The 13,251-nt window shown below is 34.6% G+C and overlaps 1 protein-coding gene across 1 annotated transcript in view; it reads right to left on the bottom strand.

The window, feature by feature from the left end:
• Positions 1 to 13,251, bottom strand: part of LOC107287187 (peptidyl-glycine alpha-amidating monooxygenase) — a gene marked incomplete at its 3' end in the record, with an annotated part of 108,507 nt that overhangs the window by 55,197 nt on the left and 40,059 nt on the right. The window lies entirely within an intron of this gene.

The following is a 13,251-nucleotide window of genomic DNA, read 5'->3' as shown; positions in this document are numbered from 1 at the left end:
TCATCGTTTCCTGGATTTCTGCCCAGTGCTTTTAACTTCTAAACTAAATTGACATTCAAGCTAGGGAAGGAGGCTATACAATACAGTATAATACATATTATAAATCTTTGCAAACCATTAAAGGCGATCTTAAATGAACAACACTATTGCATTTCTTAATCTAGAACTGTCTGTTAGATCCTAATCCATTGTATTCTTAAATGGGAATAAATTCTTTAAACTCAGTGAGATTCCTTCAGAGTATTTATGTCTCTGATTCCACTATAAGGCAGGCAAAGATGATCTCCACCTTCTAGGTTTTTTACTTTGTAGTCCATGCATGTTATTAATATTTTTATTAAACAAACTAGTTTCCTCAGCATGCCTAGTAATCAGGAAAGCTGTTTTATACCATGGTTCAGGCTGCTGCTACCATTAAAATATTTCACTTCTATGACAATACTTTTATACAAGCATAATCCATAGTTATCAATCAGACATACAAACACATTTTCTAAGAATTAGCAACAATAGCATCGATATGTAGCCAATAAAATCAATAAATCCTAGCCAATGAAGTCAATTGCTATGGGAAAGCAAATCTGTATAAAATCCTGAACAGAAGTGTGCTAAAGACTATTAAAATGAAATCTATTAAAATGAATCTGACACATTTGGGGTTTAAAATGCTTTGTTATGATTTCCAACTGCTTATTCTGCAATCTCTTAGACTGTGAATCCAACTCACAGAGAGATCAGCAGTTATCATATTATTGTTAAATGGAAGCATTCACATCAGGGGAAAAAGACTGTGTAGCCTCTGACACAGAAAATGCTTAACTACCGTACCTAGCAGTTGCATTTTTTAGCTTCATGTCTTTATTGTTAATTTCCAGAATACCTTTTAGAACATTTTCAAAGGCAAATGGGAGGAAAGCTTGCTACAGATTTGATTAACCAAACCGGACAGTGTGCGGTGTCCAGTTAAACAGACAACTCAAGCTGCTTTTTTCTAAGATACCATCCATGTTCATAATTCTTCTAGGAACTACTCAAGTCCACAGAGCCTAAGCATCAAAATCTGAGAGTAGAATGCTATTTATACCACAGCCAGAGCAGTAGGTGATCCATTTGCATTGCAGTTTGCGCTCAGCCCATTTAACACTTGAAGCGAAGAAAAAAACATTTTTCATGGTTGTAAATGAAGAATCACTAAGGGCTTTATTTTTGCATAAAGTTTCATGCAGACATGAACACAAGTGTTTCAAACAATTGGAAGACAGATAGCTGAATCCCACTGTAAAGTTTTGTAGCGCTTTCATTTTTAACCAAAAGGTATAAAAGAGTAATTTTCAGTAATACCCCTTTCTAAAAGAAAATAAGGGTTAATTTATACCAGCTAAGCCACTTAACCAAGTGTTCTAATGTAAGTAAAGTGTTTCATTGGATCTGAGTTTGGAAAATACTGGCCTGGGATTTCCAGTATAGCATCAATGGAGTCCTGTTGTACCCACAGACATGCTCTTCTATTTACCAGAGGCAGATTCTTACAAGTTACATAACCCAGAAATTATGCCTTCATTGTATATTATATACTTATTGTATGTAAGTATATTTTCCATTATATCATTGTAGTTTATTTTTATTTATTTTAAATATACAACACCTCAAAGCTATCAAAATAAAACAACAGGCTGCCATGTACAACTGCAGCCCTATGCTTCATCGTGGGATTCGCCCTGATACCTAGAAAACTTAAAAGGTAAGCTAGCTAGAAGGTGACTGGTCACACGGCAGGATTAAATCTGGCCGGAAGCTAGAGATTATGGGTATGAAATCCTCTCTCTTCTGTATGCTCAGTTTGTGTAACAAGTATTTTACTCTCCTCAGTTGCCACCTGGGAAATGAATGTTTTAACGGTTGATTGCACTCAGGACAGATTCAGAATTCCAATGGGTCAACTTCTCCCTAAAGATTATGGACTTCAGGGTCAATTTAAACAGCTAAGCATTCAAACAGAAATAATGTATTGGCAAGTATGCTTTATAGACATTTAAGCACAATAACATTTTAGCTCTCTCAAAGTAAAGTTACATGTACATCTTCACAAGGCATGAAATCTTTGCAGTCTTTTTCTCTCATTCACTACTCATGCAGAAAGTGAATTCAAAGAACAATTTAACAAGTAGTAGCATATGGTAGCATGGCATTATTTGGAAAGCCAATCATTTGCATAATTTTGTGCTAAGCAGTTTACTTCAATGTTAAATGAGCTCAGAAAACCACAAAATGCAGTAAAATTCACCATGACTATTTAATAAATGATAATCTATATTTATCATTTTTGCCACATTTGTGATTTGTGACTTCCTGGCCAATGCTTTTTCTTCACCCACTTTACTGAAAAACAAAATACCTCCCCTGCTCTTCTTCCATTAGATAAAAACCCTAAGAGAAAATAAATGAAATTTACATTGTACCTTGAATAAATTTCTGGGTGACTTTGGCCAATTACTCTTGTGGAAACAAAATTAGGAGAGATATCCATGTATGCCACATTCTCACAGAAAATATGGGATATAAATTTAGTGAAGAAATAAACTGTGAATGCTCTGAACCAATTACTCCCTGGCTGTACCCCATCAGTGGCAAACTTCTTTCAAATATACTGAAACAACAAAAACATTTTTTTTAAAAATACTTTGGCTATGCGAAGAGGAAACAGAGAGCAAACTCCCATTCCTCAACATCAACATAAGGAGACTAGACACCGGAGAACTGAAAACCCATGTCTACCGCAAACCCCCACACACGGACCAGATCCTTCAGCTTTGCAAGCAACCACTCCACCACACACAAAAGGAGCTGTGTCCGGACCCTCTTCAGAAGGGCCATGACATACTGCAGCACCACAACACTAAGAAAAGCAGAAGAACGGCTATCCAAAAAACTTCGTATTCTGACACACAGAACCCAAATCACAACACAACACATAGCCAATTACTATGCAAAAACTAAACCTATCATACACAAAAGGGGTGTCAGAAATGACAGCCAGAATTCTCCAACCCCTAGGAATAGCAATAGCCGGCTTGCGGGGCTCTGCACCCCATGGCTGGTTTTGCCCTGCATTGACTCAGAAATTGGCAAGACGCCCAGAAATAAAGAACAACTTGCTCCTTTGAACCCCAGTGACTTCTAGCCAAATAGAGAACAGCTGAGAACAGAGGAAAGAAAATACACTGGGCCACCTACTATAGAGTGAAAACTTTATTTGTTTTAAAAACTGCTGATCTTCTGGGATTATAAACACTTACTGAGGTGTGATTTCTAAGCTCAAGAATTGTTTGCAGAGAAAGAAAAACCTTAACTTTTGGCTAATCTTCTAGGGGGGAATTTACTGGAAAGCTCTTAGGTGGTTAAACATTCTGGACTGCAATTTTGGCTGGCTGATAATTGTAAGACCCCTGAACAGAAGAAATGTTATAAAATACTGTTTTTAGTGGTGCTTTGACAATTGAAAATGCTTTGGATTATAAAAATCATATACAAAGATAAGAACTATATAAGATTTGGTTGTTTGGATTTTAAGATTGGCTGGTTTGACAAGGCTAATCACAGAGAATATGGTACCAATGAAAGACTATCTGGAGGGGGGAGATAAAATGGATGTTGCATACCTATCTAAAAGTGGCAGGAAACCACACCTAATATTTCCTTCTGAAGGCCCCAGCCTGGAATATCAGAGAGATCTACAGGGGCAATACTCCAAGAGAAGGCAAATATTTTCCAGGAGGAAATGTATGCAATGCTGTGACAGATTCAAATGACAATTGTTTCAAATCATCTTGAGATTAACAACAACTTTGATGACATAAATGAGTACATCTTTAACCTAAACTTACAATTAAAAAATTCTCAGAAAATGATGACAAAGAATGAACAAACAAATCAAATAACAGAACACAAACCAGAGGACAGTGACCCAAAGAGGGAAGCTACAAATAAAGAGAATCATTCCATTCTCATGGAAAAGATATTTTATTTTTTTCAGGGCTTCAAAACAAACTTGAAGATAAGAAAGAAGATCTAACAAAATGGATTATAGAGCAGCCAGGAGAATCATTAGAGTTTGGGAGATAAAAAACGCACATCCTACCTAACTTGTCTTTCCTCGTCCCAACAACATTCACAACATTCACAAAAATACAGGAAGAATCTCCTGGCAAGCTGAACACACTGACTTGAAAAGCTACTTGGCAAAGAAGAAGGCTAGAGTTAGATTCAAGAGATTTGATGCGACTTACCAGATGGAGTACTATTTGATTAAACACTTGTTTGAATATGGTTAAAAGAATAGATAAATTATGGATATAAAGGTGCCCTACAGTAAGAAGGATAAGATATACAAGTTGTATAGTATTTTTTATAATATATGAAATGTAAAAATATTGGGATGGTGTATATGAATGAAAAGTTTGGATATTTAAAGGTAATCAACTTTGAGAAAATTATAACTGATAAGAATGGTTTGAATACAGAGGGGAAATTAAGCTTAAATAAGAATCTTGTAAACAGGACATATAGTGACTTAATAAGATGACTTTTACAAACACAATTGAAACATAAGCTGATCAGAAAAGATGTTATATGTTGATGTTACTGTTATTTGTACAAACACAAGAAAAATGTTTATATCCAACCTTGTATGTATCGAAAGTATTAAGAACTATACTTGTTTAATGTTGACAAAAAGAGAATACTACTGGAAGAAGAGATATATTTCAAGGAAATATATCATTAATTAATATATTGATTATGGAATTATAGAAATTAATTATTATTGATTGTTTTTCAAATATATGAACCCAGACAACACGCTGTTTACTAAACCCTAAAGATTGTTATTTGTAAAAAACCAATAAAATATATTTTTTAAAAAAAGAATAGCAAAAGCCGACAAATCCACAGCCACACTCCACCAGGAATTATCCAGAACCAAAGACAAGCTATAGAAGGATGAAAGAAACAATGTAATCTATAAAATCAGCTATAACAATTACAGCCAATTCTACATGGAACAAACATCACATCAATTAAAAAACAAGATCCATGAACAGTAAAACGCCACGATCCCAAATCTTTAGTCTTTACCCACACTGACACCAAACAGCACCAGTTTGATTAAAGCAACACAAAAATCATCAGCCATGTTTCCATGGCTAGTTGATCGAAGCCTGGCACTTCACCAGCAATTCCGTCAACAGACACACTGACCTACAACAAGCATATGAACCCTTCAGAATACAAATCGACCACACAGCTAACCAGAGACAGCACTGACCCTCAACCATCCCACGCAACCTCCCCAACCAGCACTTCACCTCCCAATGACCCTGACCTGATGTAACCTCCCCATCACAAATCTCCCACTGATGACTCACACCTGACCCATCACAAGACCATCACAAGACCCTCACTTGACACACCCACACTAGACCCATCACAAGACCTACAGACCACACAAAGCTCTTATAAACACCTTCATCCTACACCTAAGCTACAGATATTCGCCACTATTGCATACCAAGAATTTTGTTTTACATGTCAATGGCATGTAAAAACCTTGTGGTACACTTAGAAGCACCCAGCCTGGATTGTTAAAAAATGAAATGTGTAAGATGCCTTCAGCTTTGCAAATTATTCTATAACAAACTAGGATGTGCAGCCAACCAAGGTTAATGTTCTTGCTACATATAATTCTATCCAACATAGAGTTTTGAACAGGCTGGGAGTACAGACCCTATCTCCATCATTTTCCATTTGTTCTTTTAAAATGCCTGAAAAGAGCCTAGAAAAAGAATAAAACAAAAATATGCACTATGTACATTATCCTCAAGATCCATATCTATAGGTAACTACTAAAATATTGAACAATCCTTAGCTTCAGGGAAGTATGAGCACAAAGTTATTTACCTGAAGTGGCTTCACTGAACTGTATGCTTTTTATGTGGGGAGGATCTCTCCTTAAAACAGATCCAAAATTAATGTGGTCACCACAACTAGATCAATGTACATTATTCTAAGAAACATTTAAACCAACTTGTCTGATGCAGGGTCAGTCATTTCCCCCTCCCAGAGGGTTGCTAGCGCCTCACAGTAAAAACTGGAAAAGAAATAGGAAACAAAGCCACAGTGTGTAATTGAAAGTGGATTGACACAGTTGGCATCTTCTCAGAATTTGCACAGGAAAGCTTCAAGTTCATAGTGGAAAAGGGAATAAAGAACTGATATCTACACTGCTCAATGATTGGTGAGAAATTATGTCCCAATGGGCATATAAAAGCATTAAGCATCCAGTTGCTCACAGAAAATCTTATAGTAGAAAGGAAAAACTGCTATTTTAGTGTTATCAACCTTGTGTTGGACTATCAACATTTTCAGAAAAGAGGCTGCTTCTCTAAGTTGCATAAGATGCATTATCTTTGCTTACTGCAAACAAATACATTTAATAATAGTTTAAAAAATAAGTTAATTCTATTAATTTTATAAAATCTATCAAGAATTACATAGAACTAATATAAAATACACCTAGACAACAACTCTCTGAGGGAGGTAAGCAGTTCAGAAATGTGATAAACAAACTTATATAAGAGACAATAAATAGCAAATAATACAACCAGCCAAATAGGAAATAATGCAACCAGCCAAGCGGGAAGACTGAAAGATATTAAATAAAGCTAAGCATTATATCTTAAAAGCCTAGCAAATTGCAAATACGTAGTGCTACCACTTTTATATATAGATAATGGCAGCACAAATCCCACATCTGAATTTTCCAGAAACAAAAGCAAAATATTGGTTCATAAATCTCCTTGATAATCTGCTTATGCATTCATTGTTATTTTGCACTAACCAAATGTACGGTTAAAATAATTTATATTGGATGCAGCAATATTTGTATCTCCAAAAACAGAGCAAGATACCAAGGGATGCAGTTCCTTGGAAGACTTTGTTCAGATCTTTGCTGGGGTCAGCTACCAAACTTTTATTCAAAGAAGCAGGATTGCTGCATTTAAATTCTAATCCCTGTGGATCTCCAGGTCACAAAATATCTCTCAGTCAACAATATATAAACATTTCCTGCATTTAATATGCAGGTTTTTGAATGGGCTGAGAAACAAATGCTGTTTCGTTTTTACATTCCTGAAAATCCCACCTTCTTGATCGATAGCAAAAAAATCCCCTGCTTTCTTTCTGTTTTCAACAATAAAATAGTGTCAATTTAAAATACAAATGGAAAACGCAGGCACTGTTCTCAAACTTTTTTACAACATAACATCAACCTGGCACACTCATGTCTACTGGACTGTGCGTTTAACATTAAATATAATATTCTTGTTGAGGTCCATCTATAAATCCTGGACCAATATGTCTTTCCAACAAAACATTTTAAAAGCGTTTTTCTGCAAAAAGGACTGTCCTTGAGGGCCATGCAAATCCTTCATAACACATGCTTGAAAATGGGAGTGTAAGAACAAAGCACTTCTTTTCAAATTGTTAAAGGAGCCAATCTTTTCTTTTAGCTGCTTCAGAAGCTGCTTCCAGCTGTCTTTTCTTACATCTTCATGCACACATATGGAGAAGCAACTTTCAAAGCTGCCGTGTAAGTCTGGAAAAAGTTGTGATAATTTAACTATTAAATTGCCTTTAGTTTATTTGCTAGAATAAATGTATTCATGTAATGTCTATTTAATTTTGTCAGTCTTATTCCCCAAATGAAATTATCTAATTTTCTTACATTAAGTAAATCTTGAGGACAGAATTATTAACAACATCTGTAGGAATGAAGGCTGTAATTCATTCTGGGACCAAGGAAGGAACAAAGCAAAATGTAAATCAAGATATTAAGCAATATGAGCCCAGAAATACTTTCATTCATCAGTGTGGTGCAATATTTCAGACTGAGATATTACAAGCATGTTATTTCCAATCTTTATCAAATGATGCAGCTAGCCTTCAACATCCTCATTTGATAACTGAAAGGCAACCATTTATGAAAGTCAATAGGATGTATGTGCATCTTGTCTACTGAAAGAGTTATTTCTTGCAGCAGCAATTTTTTTTGACCCACACTCCAAAATAGTACATAAACTTCCTGCTCTGTGATTTTCATTAACCACAAAGATATTGGTTTATAAATAATATATAATACCTCAAGCAACTGTTATGGCATTTATAATAAGAAAGCAAGAAAATAAATTTAAAAATGAAAAATAAGTTGGAAGGGATTGACCATTGTTACCACTCTTATGGAAACCAATTTATTTTATATATTTATACCTCACTTTAGCTTAAGACATGGAATAAGATGTTGAATTATGTTTTCCAATGAGATCTGATTAATTTACTGATGCTCAATAAATAAGCATGTTTTGTTTCAGCAAAATGGCTGGAATATATGACATCCACATTTGATCCAGAACTGTATGAGTGATTACTGTATGCAATAAATAACCCATTATGAGGTTGAAAAATGATGGTCCCCAATATAGTGCTTATGAGTTTGGCAGTCAAAAATCCTTTGATCCATTGGATTTTGGGAGGAGGAAAAGCAGCCAATTTGTGAATGGGCAAACCCATCCATTCACTCTGAGAATTTCTGTCACTCTCTCAAAATTTGAAATATGCCCAATTCAAAAATTGGGAAACTTTGAAATAAAACTGCAGGTTTTATTATTACTATTATTATTTTCAAAAAGGGTGCTATTTACTATTTCTTTGAAAATACAATGAAATCATGGTTTAAAAGACATGGGGGTGGGTGGATAGGAGTGGGAAGGAGAGTATCCATTGTAGCTGAACATCTATTAACACTGAAGGTGGAAAAAGAAAAAAAAATAAAATTGGTGGTGGGTGGGGGTGCAAAATAGTGAGAGAAAGAGATAATGTTTTTTTTCCTTTCTGGTCTGAATTAAATCAAACGGGAATGATGGACGTAATACTTCTTCACACACATCAGAAAATATTCAGACTTGGAAACTAACAATGAAGAGGTAGAGAACACACATACATAATAAAAGATTTATATAATAAACTATTCATAATAAAATAATTAATGTGCAGAATTACAGAATTATTCTTGGCATGCCTAAAATGCAAAATAATGAGAAAAACAGAGGCACCATTTACAAATCTATTTATAACATATTTACTGTGAAGATACGTTGGAAGAATTTTAGATTCAAGAACAATTTTATTCATGAACTCTCTGTGAACTCCTTTAATCATCAACATGATCTATCCATAACCAAAAGAAAATATGTTGCAAACAAAGATAATGCAATGTTGCAAAAAAACCACTTAAGCCGTTCTCCTGTTTAGGCTGGAACTGATAAAACCACCTCTTCTCTCAAAAGAGTAAGCAAACAGGTAAAATCCCTTCAAGATGTAGAGCTTTCCTGAACACACAAATGTAACACCTAAAGTCAGCACGCAGGCACTTACTTGCCAAAGGGAAACGATCTACACACTCAGCAAAATAAGGGAACGTTTCAAAGTCACATTCTCATACCTCTCAGAGAACCACTTTTCCTATAAATATCACCAGCTCAAAACCCCAAATTGGAGCTACCTTAAATGCTGTTTCTATGCTCTCAAATAAACTGCCTCCTTTTCAAGCAGCATGTCCAGTATCATTCTCACACAACCCTGGCTTGGAACCAACCTCATTTTCTTCTAACAATTTGGTGACTCTTGTGGGACTCTGAGACTAACCTGGCCAGCAGATGCAGCCCAGGTTGGCACTAGACCATTTGTCTGGACGGTGCTGCTCCTGGACTCTGCCCACTTTGGCATATGGAGTAAAGGGAGATTTGGGCTTTGAACCAAACAGCTACTTGAACAGGAGGATAATGGGTAAGTACCTTGAGAATTTTTGTGTTTGTGCCCAGGAAGTGAGTGTGAGTGCACCTCTCTTTGCCTCTTTCCTCCCTGCCTCGTTTTCAAGCAGCGTATCCAGTGTCATTCTTAGGCAACCCTGTCTTGGAATCAGACCTCATTTGCTTCTAACAACTGTTTGTTTAAATGCTAAGTTGAAGCTATTTCAGAAAGGAACAAATTTAAGTTATTTTAAATGAGTTTATTTAATCTTTTATCTAGTAATACAAATCCAGCAGTACATATGTTCCCTAGACTTTACCCCATATAGAATGCCAATGAGACAAATAGCTAGCACTCTAAAGTATTGATTTTTAACTAGCTATCATGGAGTAACTTCAATTAGAAGATTGTCACCTGTAATAAAGCAGCTGAATACTGGTGCCTTAAAGTGTCTAGCAATAGGTCCTTAAGCTAGAGAAGCCAAATATGAACCCTATTAGCTTAATTTTCAATACATTATGGAATGAACAACATTGAGTTTGAAACTAACAATGTAACTGGAAAATGTCAAATATTGCTTTAGACATATTGTGTAATCTAGAAAAATATTAGGTAATATTGCTGTTTTTTTTCTCAAAACAAAGCTTACAAAGCAAACCAAAAGCAAGCATCTTAAAATGAAAATATTTAAATGTTTGACTGAACAATAAAAATTTCCAATAAAACCAGATGAACCTTCAAATTATTATTGTTTACCCTGATTTCTTTCCTTTATTTTTTTTTTTATACTACTCTTGTTGCTGCTAACATTGGATATTTTTGCTTTGACAACTGTCACTTCCAAGCCAACTGGAAATATAGTATAAGGTCCACTTGAGGATTGATGGTCATTTACTTTTTTCTAATTCAAAACATATGAGGGAAGGAACTGAGGGATATAAAAGAAAATGGAAATGGAAAAACATAAAAGTACCTTTTTTTAAAAAAACTAAAAAATATATTTGGCTACTAGCTTTAATCTTTTTTAGAAAAATAGTTCATGTTCTACAGATATTTAATTATATTCATAATTTAAGCTATAAAGAACTACACCAACTGCTCCAAAATTGAGATTGGCTTGCCACATTGGTAGGTGTGGTTTTTTTTTAAATACAATTTATATTCAAGTTGGAATGCCACCTAACTCTGGGCAGAGTATTGTATAATATTAAAAGCAGACAGAAAAACAACTATTGATGTAAACTGATAAGACACAAAAGAAGCAAAATATCTCCACCTAAGCCAGAACACTCTAAGATATTCCATTATTTAAATCAACTCAGGCGTGTGAGAAAAAAACAGGTGTTAAGGGCTTTTTAAAATAAGGCAAAAGTTAATAATTCCCTCTTTTTCATTTAATTGTTCTATTACATTATAAACTGTGAACCTTGTATTATTGAATGTAGATGATAGTCGAATGCAGTGGTGCTTATGCAACAGAAAATAGGAATTGTTAATGCTATAATGATTAAGTAAATCGAACCTTTATAGATGAAGGGGGGAAAGTCTACATCAATATTAGTTCTAATTTCTGAACTGTTAATGAGCATAAGGTTGCTTAAGCTATACAATTAATAATATGTATAACACTGATAAATAGTTTCAAAATATATTGAATTGTTTTATGAGAAAAAAAATGATCTTTGAGATTAATAGCCTCTATTGTCTTGTCGTTTGTTATTTCTTTATAAATATTAGAAAAAAGGAAAAAAGAAGAAAAAGGAGCTGCTTGGTATTTAATTTTTAACTTCCCCCTTCTTTATACTCTGACCAATTTACAGTGTTTGTAAATATTTAGACCCCATTTAAAACATGTAGAGAGTCAGTTTCATATAGTGGTTAACGAATCAGGCAAGAAACTGGTAAACTGAGTTTCAGTTCACTTTGGGCACAAAGCCAGCCAGGTTACCTTGAGCCAGTCAACATCTGTCAGCCCTAGGAAAGAGGCAATGACGAACCACTTATGAAAAACCTTGCCAAGAAAAGTTCAGGGACTTGCCCAAGCTGTTTCCAAGAAAAGGACACAACTGAATAGAAGGGGGGGAAAATCCGTAACTACTGTGTTTCTATTAGCCTTGCTGAGAGATGTATTGTAGCCAATTTGTTAAGTTACTTTTAATGTAAAGCTTGAGTTACTGTAAACTTTCCACTGTTCTTAAATAAACATCTGAAAGACATCTAAGAAACTGGGCTCTGCTTCTAAATATACTTCTAAACATACATTTGCTGCTAATCTTTTTACAACTGTCTTCTAGAAATAAATATTAGGTGCTGAAAAAAAAGGCTGCTAATGTAATGAAATGTCCAGCTTCAACTTTTTGGACAAAAAAAGCCAGCTTTACAGAAGCGGCAGACAGATTCTTTAATAAAATAGGCCTTGAATGTCAACATCACAATTTTTTTGTAGTTGCACTCATCTTCCACCTTCTTGGAAGATCTAATTAGAGCAGCATGGTTAAAAAGACTCAGAAAACCACCTAGGACTCTGGATTTTATCCAAGTACATTTTAAAAAAAATGTGCCCAATGAAATTACTATTTTAATAAGGTACAGTAATTATCTGCTCTTTAGAGAGAAATCAGCTTTGATTCAGACTCTATATTTTGATATGGTGGAATGCTGACAAAGTTGTTAAACAATATGTATTTTACTATTCTGAACATAAAATCCTCAGTGACGTTAGTATTGCTCCTTTATCTATATCTGTATTCTGCCAAGTGATGTAGTATATCTAGTATTGCTTTTTGCTCTATTCTTTTTGTCTCTCTGTGCTTACCCTTTCACAGAGCCAATTATGTGTTTTATAAAGGAGACTCTAACCATGGAAATCTATTTGATCATGTTTAAGAGAGTGTCCACAATTCACGTTGGTGATATGCCTTAAAACTGCAATTTTTTAATGTATAAATCTTGACATCTCTATTTTTGTCTGAGTCAAGTATGCATCGGCCTGAGAAGACCAAGGTTAGATGGAAGACTAACATTAAGTAATGCAATAATCATACTTCCAAGATCACTTTTTAAAACGAAAATGAAATTAATACTTCCTGTGTATTTGGCAACACTATCCTCAATGTCTCTCTCAATCAAATACTTGGAATGACGGGTTTCTTCTACATTTAATTTCATTTAGACTAACTGACATTGCTTCACATTTTCATAAAGTGGTAGAAAGTTACTTAGAATATGTGTTTTATTAAACTGATAGATATATTTGTGAGCCTTAAGTGCTATTTGCTTTAGGACATGCAGATAAATCAAAGCAAATTTTAAATAGAAGCAACAATGGAAGAGGCTATCATCTTATTCTGTAAACTGTCTAGCATTATGATTTCATTAAATATTTCATCT

Source organism: Protobothrops mucrosquamatus, unplaced genomic scaffold (genome assembly GCF_001527695.2).
Source record: "Protobothrops mucrosquamatus isolate PMUCROS unplaced genomic scaffold, P.Mucros_1.0 scaffold360, whole genome shotgun sequence".
Classification (NCBI taxonomy): Eukaryota; Metazoa; Chordata; class Lepidosauria; order Squamata; family Viperidae; genus Protobothrops; species Protobothrops mucrosquamatus.
This window is presented reverse-complemented; position numbering and strand designations above follow the sequence as displayed.